The sequence below is a fragment of the Periplaneta americana genome, chromosome 6 (assembly GCF_040183065.1).
Source record: "Periplaneta americana isolate PAMFEO1 chromosome 6, P.americana_PAMFEO1_priV1, whole genome shotgun sequence".
Taxonomy (NCBI): domain Eukaryota; kingdom Metazoa; phylum Arthropoda; class Insecta; order Blattodea; family Blattidae; genus Periplaneta; species Periplaneta americana.
In genome coordinates, this window is record NC_091122.1 from 112,973,574 (window position 1) to 112,987,295 (window position 13,722).

Below are 13,722 nucleotides of genomic sequence, written 5' to 3' on the forward strand. Positions count from 1 at the left end.
ATTTACTCAAGTGATTACTTTGAAACATCGCAGTTTAGCCTAGGGGTGCTACTCAGCGAATGGACTACAAAATTACGCCTCTGTCATCATTTTACTTCAACTGAACAGGTTACTATTTGGTACCTTCCCTGCTTTTAAACTCACGCTTTTACCATAATTAACAGAACTAAACATAATAATACTTATTATTTTCTTATTTATTATTTATAAGTGTTATTATTACTTTTTAATCATTTATTTTAATTCATATTGAGTATTTCTTCTGTGGACACCAGAGCTTGGCAGACAGCGCCTCGTGGTGGAATTGAGAAATTATCCAGTTTCAAGAAAATATTACTATTGTCAAGGCCGTATACAAAAAAGCGAAGGGAACATCTAGTCGGCTGTGATTGATCAAATGTACAGCGAATTTTGAAGACTGCAAAGTGGAAGGTGTACATTCCAAGAGTATTGCATGCAATGAATGAGGACGACCCTGATCGACGAACTGAGTAGACCTACTGTGAGTGGTTTCAAAACATGGGGAGTTTGCAAGGAATATTGTCTGGTCTGACGAGACACAATTCACACAATATCTGAAACAACATGGAGACCCATCCCACAACAATCGAGATGTCAGGGTGTATCTGGATGAAATTTATCCAGACGATGGATAGGTCGAAGAGGTGCAGTCGTGTACCCAGCAGGGTCCCCAGACCTAACACCAATTTCTACCTACGAAGGACCTTAAATAATATTGTTTATCGGGAAATGCCAGCTACACTGGATGCGCTACGAGAACAAATAGAAATCTAACGTCATTTGCAGTAGGCCATTGCATGAGTATATGGAGAGAATTATTTTTTTTTTTTTAATTTCCGAGATGCACCCCTTCTCTGTTGTTTCACTTGTTAAAATATGAGTGTATACCAAGTTTTAGGTAATTTGGTCATGTCTTGACCCCCGCCCAACATGTCTGACTAACAAGACATTCTTTTCTTATAGTGAAATAATGAGAAAGTATAATATTAAATGGTTCTCTTTTAATGCAGTTCATTATACTATACTATAAATTCAAATATGTAGTAAATAACAAATTTTGTAATTAAATCTTGCCCTCAGCTATATAATATTCACATCAAATGACTATATTTACTGAATTTAAGATTTGTTAGAAGCTGCAGTTAATATCTTTAATGTCTCTCTTTTTATAGTTGGGAATTTGTTTGCGATGATATTCAACCACTTGCAATAAATATTGTTTTTGAGTTTCGTGATTGGTAACACCAGCTGAGAAGTCTTGAATCACCCTCACGGCCCGTTCAGATCATTCACCACTTTAATATGCCGTACGTATAACTAAGTTTCTTGATAATTGGGATCAAGATGCCATTGGCTAACGGATTTTCTAAGTCATTGGACCTCAACGCCGATGCTGTGAAACAAGAACTCGATTTAGAGCCAATAAGAGATGAGAGTTTCGTACTGTGGTTCAGGATTGGAAATGTTGGAATGCCCTTGTCAAATTCTTTTGGTCTCAAAAATCGAAATAATGTCCCAGCAATTATGCTGCCGTTCCGAATCAGTAACTCTGTTTGAAAATAGGGAGGACACTGCACACACATTGGATAATACCACAAGTGTCTTTCCATGGCTTGTATGGTTGCATTAGCAACTTGAGGATAGTGCTTGCAGTATTTGATGAAGTCATGCTACAGCTTCAGATCATTGCAGACTGCATCGGCACCATTGGATGAAAAGAGTCATTTTTCAACATAGAATAGGGCTAGTGCATTGAATTTGTATAGCGCTTCTAATTTATCGATCATGATCTTGTCATATCCTTATTGAGCACTGAAAGCAAACATCTTTGCTGGATACAAAATGGACGGTATCCATCGAGCATTGTGAGCTGCTCCAGGTTTTAGCCAGTGTATTCCTCGTTCAGGTATTTCTCCCAGAATTAACATCAGCTCAGCACACTCCCGATAATCAGCAGAAAGTATTCTCTTCAGTAATTGAATTGTATTTTTCATTATGAGTTTGTGACCTGTCCTTGATTTGTATGGTCTTAAATCTTCTTCTGTATTGATAGTTTTCCAAATAGAGTCCCTGAATTGAATTAAATTGTCATTTTCAGGACCTGATGTTTCACCAAACAATGTCTTGTGAACTGAACACAAGATTCTCTCGAAAACGTGATGTCGACAAGCAAACATAAACAATTTTTGTCCAGTAATTTTTCTGATTTTCCATCCTGAGTTTGAAGCTGTAGTGTCAAAAACGAGGGATCTCACGTTATCAGAGAGCTCCCATTCATTTGTAAGACTAAGTCAGTCTTTTTATATTTTCTCTTTTCCTGAGTTTTTGTTCAGAATGTCCAGCTCTCATAGGCATCGTAGGAATACAACACAGTTCCCAAAATTCTTCAATCTTCAAAATAACACATTTAATAACATCATCTCTCTTATCTTTCTACATTGGTCCACGATTAAGAAAAACGAAGAAACGAAGCATTTCCACATTGGAAGGCAGTTGAGATCCTTCTTTCGGTGTAAAATCTTGTAGTAAATTCCCTATCAGCCACGTTTTTTGGACTTTTTCCATCATCTGGGCGGTTTTGTGTGGACAAAAGGGGACAAATCATTCCTTCAGGTGACTGCTTTTCCATATTTTCATTCATTGTTAGTTACAACTTGTAAAGGAGAAAGGCAATCGGTTTTTACCTTATAGCAAAAGTTATTATTGAGGTGGGCGGGGGTCAAAATATGACCTAAACATCTGAAAATTTGTACACAAGTATGTTTCAATAATTGTAATAACATGGCTGGGGTGCACTTAGGAAATTTAAGAAAAAATTTTTTTGCAATGTCCTAGCTATCACACTAGACATGCTACAGAACATAGTTCGTGGAGCAGTTCGGCAGTATCAACAGTATTTGGATGTTGATGGCGGCCACTTCGTACACCTAAATTAAACTACAATTTCCCCAAGAAGGAGAATTTTATGTCAATTTACTCCAACGTTATTGATGAACAAACAGTATATACAATTTTTGGGCTACTCTGTATATGACATATTTCATTATTTAAAACATTAGTGACTTTCGCTTTTATTGTACCCGAAGTTTAGTGAGTGTATGTTTTTTGTAGATGAATAATCACTTCACTCTTATTTTATATATATACAGGGTGATGAAAAAGGTTGTGTCAATACGCTGAGTAGTGAATGAATTATTTATCTATAATAAGAGACGTAAAGCTTGTTTTTTTTGTATTTTCCATTTCATTTATTATGTAAACAAGACAAGAATTCACTACTAAGCTATACTTAAACCAGTTTGAAATGAACAATATTACAGACAACTTAAAAGACTGATATGGGTGTATTTTGCTTACTATGGCTACTTGCTTTCATTAATTAGTTAATACTGTTTTGCTGTAAGTAACTTGAATGAATGAATGAATGAATGAATGAATGAATGAATGAAGTGCATTTATTGATACACAATTATACAAACTCATGTACACAAGATCCTTCAAATGTAAATTGTAAATAAATTTGAATTTGAATTTTGAATTTGACGAGGCCATACGCCATTCGTGCTGTAACTATGCACAGTTTGAATTTTCAAAGAAAACAAAAATAATACTACTAATAATAAAATAGTAAAACGACAGTTATTATTACCATCATTATCATTAATTATCACAATTACAACTAATGTGACTTCATACCAAATTTCACAAAAAAATAATAATAAAAATAAAATAAATGTAAGATATGAAAGAAAAAAAACAGTGAAACATATACAGAAACAATTCAATTCAATTCCTTGTTGAAACTGCAGTAAATAACCCAAGTAATAAATATAAAGATAATACATAAAACATATACACACGCAATTAAAAAAAACACGCAATAAATACAAAAGGAACATTATCCTCCAATTACCTTATTCGCTCAATGTTAATACTACTCATTACCTACAACATTATAAATAACTCTTCCCCTTATTTCCTCAGCCCCTTCCCCCTCGGCCATGTAAGTAACTTACTACAACTGGAAGTATACAATATTTTCTAAAGAATGAAGAATAATAAAACATAAGTAATTTGAAAATGGTGCCTCTTAGGAACAACGTTTATAATGGTACCAATGAAGTACCAAAATAAAAATGTGTAATGCTCACCCACTCCTGGGAATACTTCACAATGCTTTCATCATGTTGTTTTATATTGCGAAACAAAGTAAGCTGATAAATGAAACGCTTCATGTTCGTAAAAATAAATATTTAGCCTATGTCCTAATAAAAAAGAGTTATTACGAATACAATCACCTGCGAGTTTTTCTTAAAAGTTCACTCTGTACTTCTACACTTCAAAGAATCATGTGGCAGAGACTCGACACTCGCCACAATAATTTAAAAGCCAGGCAAATCGGTCAACTGAAAGCTGAAAGGTCTCTATTTCTGATAGCGGTGTGCCTGTTATTCAAGTCAATATTGTATAAATCCATTTTGTATTAAATAGGAACTATTTATGTAGTACTTCACTTGAATGGCTTTCACTACGGCTATTGTTCGACAAGTTACGTAAATAAAATCACATTTTGAACGGACTAATACCCTTTCAATTCAAATGTCTATTAATTTCTATTAGGCATAGATTTTTTATAAAAAGCAAGGATATGTTAGCATATAATATATTTAAAGCTGTGGTCTATAAAGAGAATTTATGAAAAATTAAGTATGCCCACAATGAACGCATTATAACTGAGGTTAAATAACTAATTTTTATGCCATCCTAGCATTATAAACAGGTTGTTACTACATCGAAAATCGTGCGTAATTGGCTTATTATAGTACTCTTTCCAATAAAAGCAATGGCGTATTTGCTATGACGTAATACCGGAACGCTTGCTATGTTGGTTATAGCTTCTACTCGCGACGTAACAAGAAATGAAATGAAGAACAGAAGATAAGGTATATCATTTATTTTCAATCTTTAACAAATTTATATCACTTTTGTAATATCGCATAAAACTCTTCTGTGGTTCAGAGGAACTATATTGATAGAATAAAGGAACATTTGTAACATAACTGCAAGGTCATCCATTCTTCTTCACTCAATGTCAATTCCAAGCGCAAATAATAGATACGAACATATGAAGACAATTTGTCAGCTATGGATCCCGAATTGAATTACTTTAATAATTTCTTTCCTACAATTTATAATGCTTGCCATAAAGTGTTGTATCCAACTCGTGGATAATCTTATTATGACACTCGTGAAAATTCACTCATGCCATAATCATCAAGATTACACCGTTCTGCATTTCAAAACTATTTTCTGTTGTTTTCAATCTGATAGGAGATTCTAAACGGATTTTGTGTGCTGAATTCGAAAATAATCTCCATTTTCTCCCATCACGTCAGGTTTTGAGACAATTCATGAATAACTAGAAATGAAATTATAGCTTTGTGAAATTCAATAAAAAATATTTTCAACAAGAATCTTGTGAGAAAAACTAGGCCACAATTTGCTATTTGCCACTAATTAATCATTAATTAATATTAATTAATAATTATAACCACGTTCATAACCTTATCTCAATATTGCACTTCAAATTTTCTCCTCTTTGACCTCCTTGCATGTTGTTCAGAGCCGTCCCTTTTTAACATCCAGCAATAGTCTGCCATCATGTAGGTTCCCTCCAAGTCATAGGGATACCAAAGGGCAATGACTTCCCTTTCCATTTTTCCAACTCTTCAACACAACTACGACACACTTTATGGGGACACCAGAATTTGTCCTGGTCTCCTAACTTAATGCCAAAATATTGAAAGTAAGTATTCTTTACAAAAGTCGTTATATTCTGTTTCTGTTTTACTAACGTATATGACTCACATATATATAGCAAAATAAATCTGGATTATTTACACAACCACGTTTCGACATTTCTATGAAACAATACTATTATGTTGTACTCTAGTACACTTCTCTTCACTTTTACACGACAACCAACAACACAAAACTGAACCTCTAATTTTAAAACAACTTTTAAAAGGGGATAGGTTTATTATCTCAGTAAGGAAATCTGTAGCCTCATAAGCTCGATTGCACTTCCATAAATAAATATATGTACAGGGACCCTATGTCATTTCTCTAATTCATTCTTAGTTTTAATACCAATCTCTAAGAGTAAATATTTCCTTCATAATTTTTTATGACTTGAGACACTAAACATTTCAACTTCCTGTTTATAGATAACGTTGAGTGCAGACAGATAAAAATCTCCAAGAATAATCAACGGATGTCTTAACGTCAGTTCATTTTAAGGGGGAGGATACAATTTTGTACATCCCCCAAGGGCGGATATAGTTAGTAGATTTTAATAAATATCAAATAGAAACCTAATGAAATATATTATTTCAAATTTTAAGTGATGAAGTTTAAATTACAAGCTGTCGTGCCTTTCTAACAAATGACAAGCACAATGTAATATTACTATATTACGAAAAATATTGAAAACATAAAATTTTGAATTGTAAAAAATTTTGACGTGGTACGCGAAAACGGATTTTATTTTTGCAATCAGTGTGAAATTGTGATTCAGAAACGCTCATTTATTTCAAAACAACAAAATCCATGCAGAACGGTGTTATCCTCTTGTCGCATAAATAACTATTGTTGTTTACTAAAGTATTTTGGATGTAGTACAAAACCTCAGGGTTCTTTTTATTATTTCCGTAAAATATATACCTTTTCACAGTTATAACTCTTTACAGTGAGAGTTGAAGCAAATTAACTACAAACGGGAGTATAATAGATAAAACGAAGTCAATTTTTGACAGTCACATGAAATGTATCATGGAAAAGTGTCGTCTGTAGGACAGTTTTAATCGCGAATGAGAGTTTTCTGAAGGACATTGAACACTGTTCACAATATCCAGGGGAATAAAAACGTAGAATGTATAGGCTACAAAACACTTTTAGTAATGTTATGAAAGTCGATGGATTAATCTTTAACATTTAGTAGCTGGCTTCCAACCAGAAGAATATACAGGGATATCATTTCAAAACTTTCCAGTCTAAATAAATAAATATTTAAATTGAATTCAATTTAAACAAAAAAAAACACGTCAATTTAAATATTGAAGGGGAAGTCTGAAACCAGGCTTAATTGACTTTTATATTTCACCCCCCCCCCACCCCCAGCCACATAAACTTTGAAATTACAAATGGCATCCAGTATTTTTATACTTCAATATGAAAGAGTATTAGATTGTTTATACACCTCATTCGTTTTCGCATCTTTTGTTTTCTATCGTCGCCTGGCAACCTGAATTGTTGTTAATGTTGATTAGAGCTGAAGAGAATAAAGCTACAAAACCTTATTGAGCATTTCATTTAATAGTTGTGTTTGTGTATTAAATTATTTTAAAATGGTGTATACCCTTCAAGAGAGAACATAAATCATCCTTATTGATTAAATTTAGGAAATTACGCAAAATAAGCTGTGTTTTCATCCCACAATCAACTGATAATAACAAAAATACAGATTGCCAGGGGGTGATAGAAAACAAAAGATGCGGAAACAAAAGAATGAGGTGTATAAACAATTGAATGCTTTTTTATATTTAATTATAAAAATATAGGGGTGTCATTTGAAATTTCAAAGTGGGGTGGCTAGGGGGTGGGAATGAAATCTAAAATGCAATTAAACCTGGTTTCAGGCTTCTCCATCAATATCTAAATTGAAGTGTTTTTCGTTTGTATTGAATTCAATTTAAATAATTAGTTATTTAGACTGGGAAGTTTTGAAATGAAAGCCCTGTATTTTGAATGAATGTTATTTAGTTTTGACAGGCAGAAGAATGCAATTGACGATAAATGTATTAATGTATTAAAAGCTATATTTATTGATGACGGTTCACTAATTTAATGTAATTCATCTGCTCCTTACAATTGGTGTTAAATTTCATGCAACTCTAAATTTAATAGCATAACCACGAAATTGCTATATCTATTTATAGGAGATTTTAATGCAAGGTTAGGTGTAAAATTTCTACATTTCTGCATAGGTAATTCCTTAACTGAAAATAAATTCTGCATTTTATTTTTTTACCAAGGAAAATTACCTGCATTAGATATTAAATCATTTTGTTTTAAAATGCTATTGAAATAAGCGCCAATATTAGGTTAAGTTATACTGACCAACTTTAGTAAAAGTATTAAGTTTATTTACTTATAAGTATCTAAGGTGTTGGTGTTGAGAGTACAACCATTTCATAATAAATGCTCGAACTTTTGGCCTCGACTTGCAGTACATTTACGACACCGCTGGCGTAAAATGAATGAGCAAATGTGTGGAATATTCCGCGACTCCCACATGAAAACGAAAGCATTAAGTACATGACATAGTGTAAGACTCGAGCACTCAAACCATAATAACTGCTTGCCTTAATCATGTGATCTACTATGACAGGCGCACTACTTCCTTTTGCAAGACATTGTCTTTCAGATGGTATTCAGGAAAAATATAAATAGGCCGTAATTTTAAAATATTTCCGATGACGTCACAACTCGCACAACAATGATATCAAGAATGGTTTGTTTTTTGTGAAAAAGTGGCTTTGAAATATACTGTTTGACGTGTGCGAGCTTTTATCGAAACACAAGACCATTTGGCTGTAGCAGAAAATGTGCGTGAATTTTGAAAAGCACTGTGTAAAATTACGTTACATGTACCAGTCCACTACATATTTTTATTTACAAAGTCTGAAATCTGTGTATTGTTGAACTAGGGAATAAAAAATTATGTTTATGATTTACATGTCATCTTTTTGCAAAATATGGCCTTCCTGAGTACCCATTAGCCATCATTCTTGTTACGAATTATAATTGAGTACCATTTCTGTATTAAATTGTATACATTACAGGACAGTATAGTTATGTTTTTGCAGGACGTTCTATGTTTTAGTGTTTTCTTCTTCTTCTTTTTCGTTCACTGTCGCTTATGTCAGAATGTTGGATGTTAGAGGTCATTGTAAAAGCTCACTATAAAGTTCAAATCCATGAGAATCATATTTTAACATCTTCATTATATCACAAATGTATTTTTCGTGAATTTAAATATTTCAATTATTTGCATGTACATTTGGAAGACTGATGACTTGAACATTACACTGAAGGAACGTGAATGTATGCTTTTCGAGTCCATGAATGAAAGACCTTGTTGTCACCTCTCCCTTCTGGTCAAAAGAGATATGTTTAAGTTCATTAATTTGAAGACAAACTTTTGAGAACAAGTTTTTCAGAGGACTCATTTCAAAGACACTTCCTTCTGTAGTACGTTTCCTACCAAGACTAAAAGTTACAGGTTATTTCAGAGTTCATGTATGTTGCAGAAAACCTGCCAGATATTGATTATTATTTTAGTATTAATTTCCCATACTGTTCAACCGTTATTTATGCTCAACTAGTCAAACAAGTAGTTTTATTTGGTCAAAATTCATATCGCAGGGCAAAGCGAATGCCCACGAATGGGTCAATGCTATGTGATGGTTTCGAATATATAGAACATAACAAACCAGGCAGCTAACACCAGTTTATCACAGAGTACCAACATTATTCATGCTTTGCATAAAGATGATATGTCGCGCATATGTCCCGTTTTTGCATCTTTTCAAGAAATTCTTACTGCTGTTTCGTGCACATGCTGTGTCACTACAGGTCACTTTTTGCATAGAATTGTGTATCTACACTACCGGTCAAAAATTTTCGATTAGCTATGAAAACAATTATATACTTTATTTCAATGTACAAACACATCGAAAAAACTAAATAGACCAACAAAATAAATATTTTCTCCATCTAGCATTATGATATGATAGAATATTCAAAGCGAAATCCCTGTTTTAATTACAAATCCATAGTTGTGATAGGTGATCGAAAACTTTTGACTGATAGTGTATGTCTGTAGAACTTAAATATAGTAAAAAGTGAAAATGGCTAAAAAAAAGTCACATGTCACCTTTTTGCATCTTCCGATTCAATTTTTGTTTTGTTCTTTAAATGTGCAGAAATTTGATCCGATCAAATGTAACTTTTCGTTCCGTAAAGGAATTTTAAAATGTTTCATTTATTCGGGTCAAATTTCTGCATATTTAAAGGACAAAACTATTTCATTCATTTATCATAATACACTACTTTCTTAAATTACTGAGCGTATCGAAATTAAATAAATGGCTTTCCCCAAAACACGGTATGAAATGTTTCATACAAAAACATTTTTATCTAAAAAAAATGAAGCAAAAACGAGGAAAATTGTATTAAACTCTTTTGTTTCAAATATCTCAAAGAATAACCCCCTGGAATTAATGACATTATTTACTGTTCACACTGTAGCTATAATTGTTAGTGGAGTAAAATAATTAAATATACAGTAGAGCATCGATTATCCGAATACCGATCAACCGAAACATCGGTTAACCGAAAGCGTTCCAGTCGGCAAATTCAAATTTTCGCGTTCGCCATGTAGAAGTTTCGCTAGCCCTGTTTGCGAGATTTGGCTGTAAAAAAACTGAACTTCTTTTCCTAAATTTTAGACCTACTTAATGACCATTTTTAACTTTTCAAAGTAGGTTAGTCAGTTCTCTGTGTTATTTGTAAGAAGTGTGATACAAAATATATACAATATGTACAGTAATGGCAAAAAACGGACCGACCGTTGTAGCTGATTTTAGAGCCTTGTTCACTCCAGAGCACGATAGACTAGTAACTAAGACTTCCGTGGTTCGAATCCTGCCTGGGGAGGAAACGTTTTTTGTTCCTTATTCAAATTTATTCCCAATACTTTTCGATTGCTGGCAAAATTCATGTTCTGGGTATAAAACGTTAATTAAGTAGTAAAATATCGTTGCAATCGAAACGTATTGGGAATAAATTTGAATAAGGAACAAAAAAAAGTTTCCTTTCCAGGCAGGATTCGAACCACGAAAGTCTTAGTTACCAGTCTATCGTGCTCTGGAGTGAACAAGGCTCTAAAATCAGCTACAAGGGTCGGTCCGGTTTTTTTTGCCACTACTGTACAGTTTTGTGTTTAATATCAGTGTATCTTTGTTTCATACTGCTCCTATGACACCGGTACAAATTGTTTTCGTAAATTATTGGTTATCTGAAAAATCAGTTATCCGAACACCCCCCGTTCCCAATTGTTTCGAATAATCGATGCTCTACTCTACTTGTATTTCATTAACTCTATATGGCATGTTTGCGCGCACGCGATTTAAGTTTTCACTAAATTTAATAAGTTAAAATATATGAAGTTATCCCCACTGATATAAAACACCTTTCATTTGAAATGCTCCAGAAACTTCCTAGATGTATGAATTTAAATCCCTTTTTTATATATATTTTTTTTATTTATTCATTTGTTGTTGAACATAACAGGCAAAGCCCAATTACAATGTTCACTACTAACAAATTAATTTATAAAACATAAACAATGAAAAGGAAACATACACTTATTAAAAACTGAAACAAAATAGAAATAAGAGAAAGAAAAAAAGAGAAATTGAAATAAGATGTGAAAGTAGCTTCAAATTAACTAACAACGATATTCTGTAAAATATGATAACAAAGAATTCTGTATCTAGAGAAATTCATATTTAAAATATCAACATTAGGATGAGGATGTAACTTATTGTATAACTGTAACATTTGGGGAACTGGGGAAGTTTTGTGGGATTCAGTATTTGTCCTTGGTATGTAAAATAAATTTCGAAATTTCGTTTTAAGCTTAGGTGGATATAATTTTATATAATAAAATAAACCAACACAGTCCAACTTATTGTTAATAATTTTATAAAGAACGTTTAAAGGTTGACAATTTGGTCGAATTTACAAACTAGTAAAATGGAAATGTTGAAGCATTGTAGCATAACTCTCATAGCTAGGATAATCATTATAAAGTCTGTAATATAACCATTTTAGAAATTTATTTTGAATTTTTTCTAGTAACAGAATATATTTGTTAGTAACTGGGTTCCAGATAACAGCAGAATACCCTAATTTAGATCGAACAATGGAATTATGTGACATTCTATAGGTCACTACTCCTAATTTTCCACTCATCATTACTATATGCATATGTTCATACAGAAAAATGTACTAAGTCACTTAACTGAAATGATTCATTTCTGCTTTCACTTTCAGTGAGATTAAACTCACAGTTTCATGGATCGTGTTGTCCGGGGATCGATGCGGGTCACGTGATCGTATTTTAAGAAGCGCTGGCGTAACGTAATACACTTGCAGAGCAGTACGGGATCGAGTTACCCGGTGATTACAAGGTTGTTAGCACGTTTTAATCGAGCGTTGCATGCATTGTGGTAACTGCCCCTGTACGTGCCACTGCCTGCAACACAAACCTGATTACTCGGGGCCCCTGACGAAGCACATCAACATATTTGTACATTCGGTGCCGACCGCGAAGAAAACATGTGCGTCACAGAGTCCATTCCGATTACACCGAGTTCATTTGTACACTGTTTGCACACAGGGGCGGGATGCGGATCTCATAGTTACAGCTGGATTCAGATACTGCAAAGCTTTTTATATCAGATCAATTTGCACCGTGTCACTGAGGTGAACAGGCATTGTCCATGAACGCGTCGCATGTTATGTAGTCCATTTAATAATTTTTCTGGTCATGCCACAACATAGGGATGACATTTGAATTTCAGTCATAAAATTGGATGACTTCTGAACCAGTTGAAAGTGTGTGAAATGTCGAAACCACATAAATGAAGTTACAGTCACAATATGTTATTGCAGGTCGTGTAAATTCTGTATGTCGAATAAACATAGGTATATGTGCCTATAAGCTATTCTTTACTGGTGACACTATCACATATAACATGTGTTACCTAGAACTTTATGCAATCATTTGATATAGCATAAATAAAAATCTTTGTGATAATAGTTCTCTCATTATACATAGAGTTGTTTGAATTGTTAGAAGTGGATGCTAGTGTTTGATTAAGAATGACTATTTCGTTTATATGACGTCATTCCATTTTTGACCAATGAAGTGTAATGAAATTTTCAATTCCAACCAATCACAGTCACGCTTTGCGATAATTTTTGCAGCTAGCTTAAATCGCTATCAATTTATCGCATGGTCTCGTTCTTTTGTTTAGTCGTTGTCGCCAACTGTTTTCCCGTAAATTGATTATTTATTTATTTTATTGGGTTATTTTATGACGCTGTATCAACATCTAGATTATTTAGCGTCTGAATGAAATGAAGGTGATAATGCCGGCGAAATGAGTCCGGGGTCCAGCACCGAAAGTTACCCAGCATTTGATCGTATTGGGTTGAGAGAAAACCCCGGAAAAAACCACTACCAGGTAACTTGCCCCGACCAGGATTCGAACCCGGGCCACCTGGTTTCGCAGCCAGACGCACTGACCGTTACTCCAAAGGTGTGGAAAAATTGATGATCATGAATACATTAAGATGCAACTACACGGTTAAACTTTTCTTTTAACTTTAAAGCAATGAATGCAAGATTGATATTTAATATTAATTAATATATTTACGTAGTGAAGACGACGTTCAAAACGGCATCTTAATCGAGCTATCCGGTGATTACAAGGTTGTTAGCACGTTTTAATCGAGCGTTGCATGCATTGTGGTAAACCTTTTAAACCTGATTCTTTCCATATTGCACGC

At 33.6% G+C, this 13,722-nt stretch overlaps 1 protein-coding gene across 1 annotated transcript in view; it reads left to right on the forward strand.

The window, feature by feature from the left end:
* The window catches only part of LOC138701649 (chaoptin), a 1,160,966-nt gene that overhangs the window by 286,619 nt on the left and 860,625 nt on the right, over nt 1–13,722 (forward strand). The window lies entirely within an intron of this gene.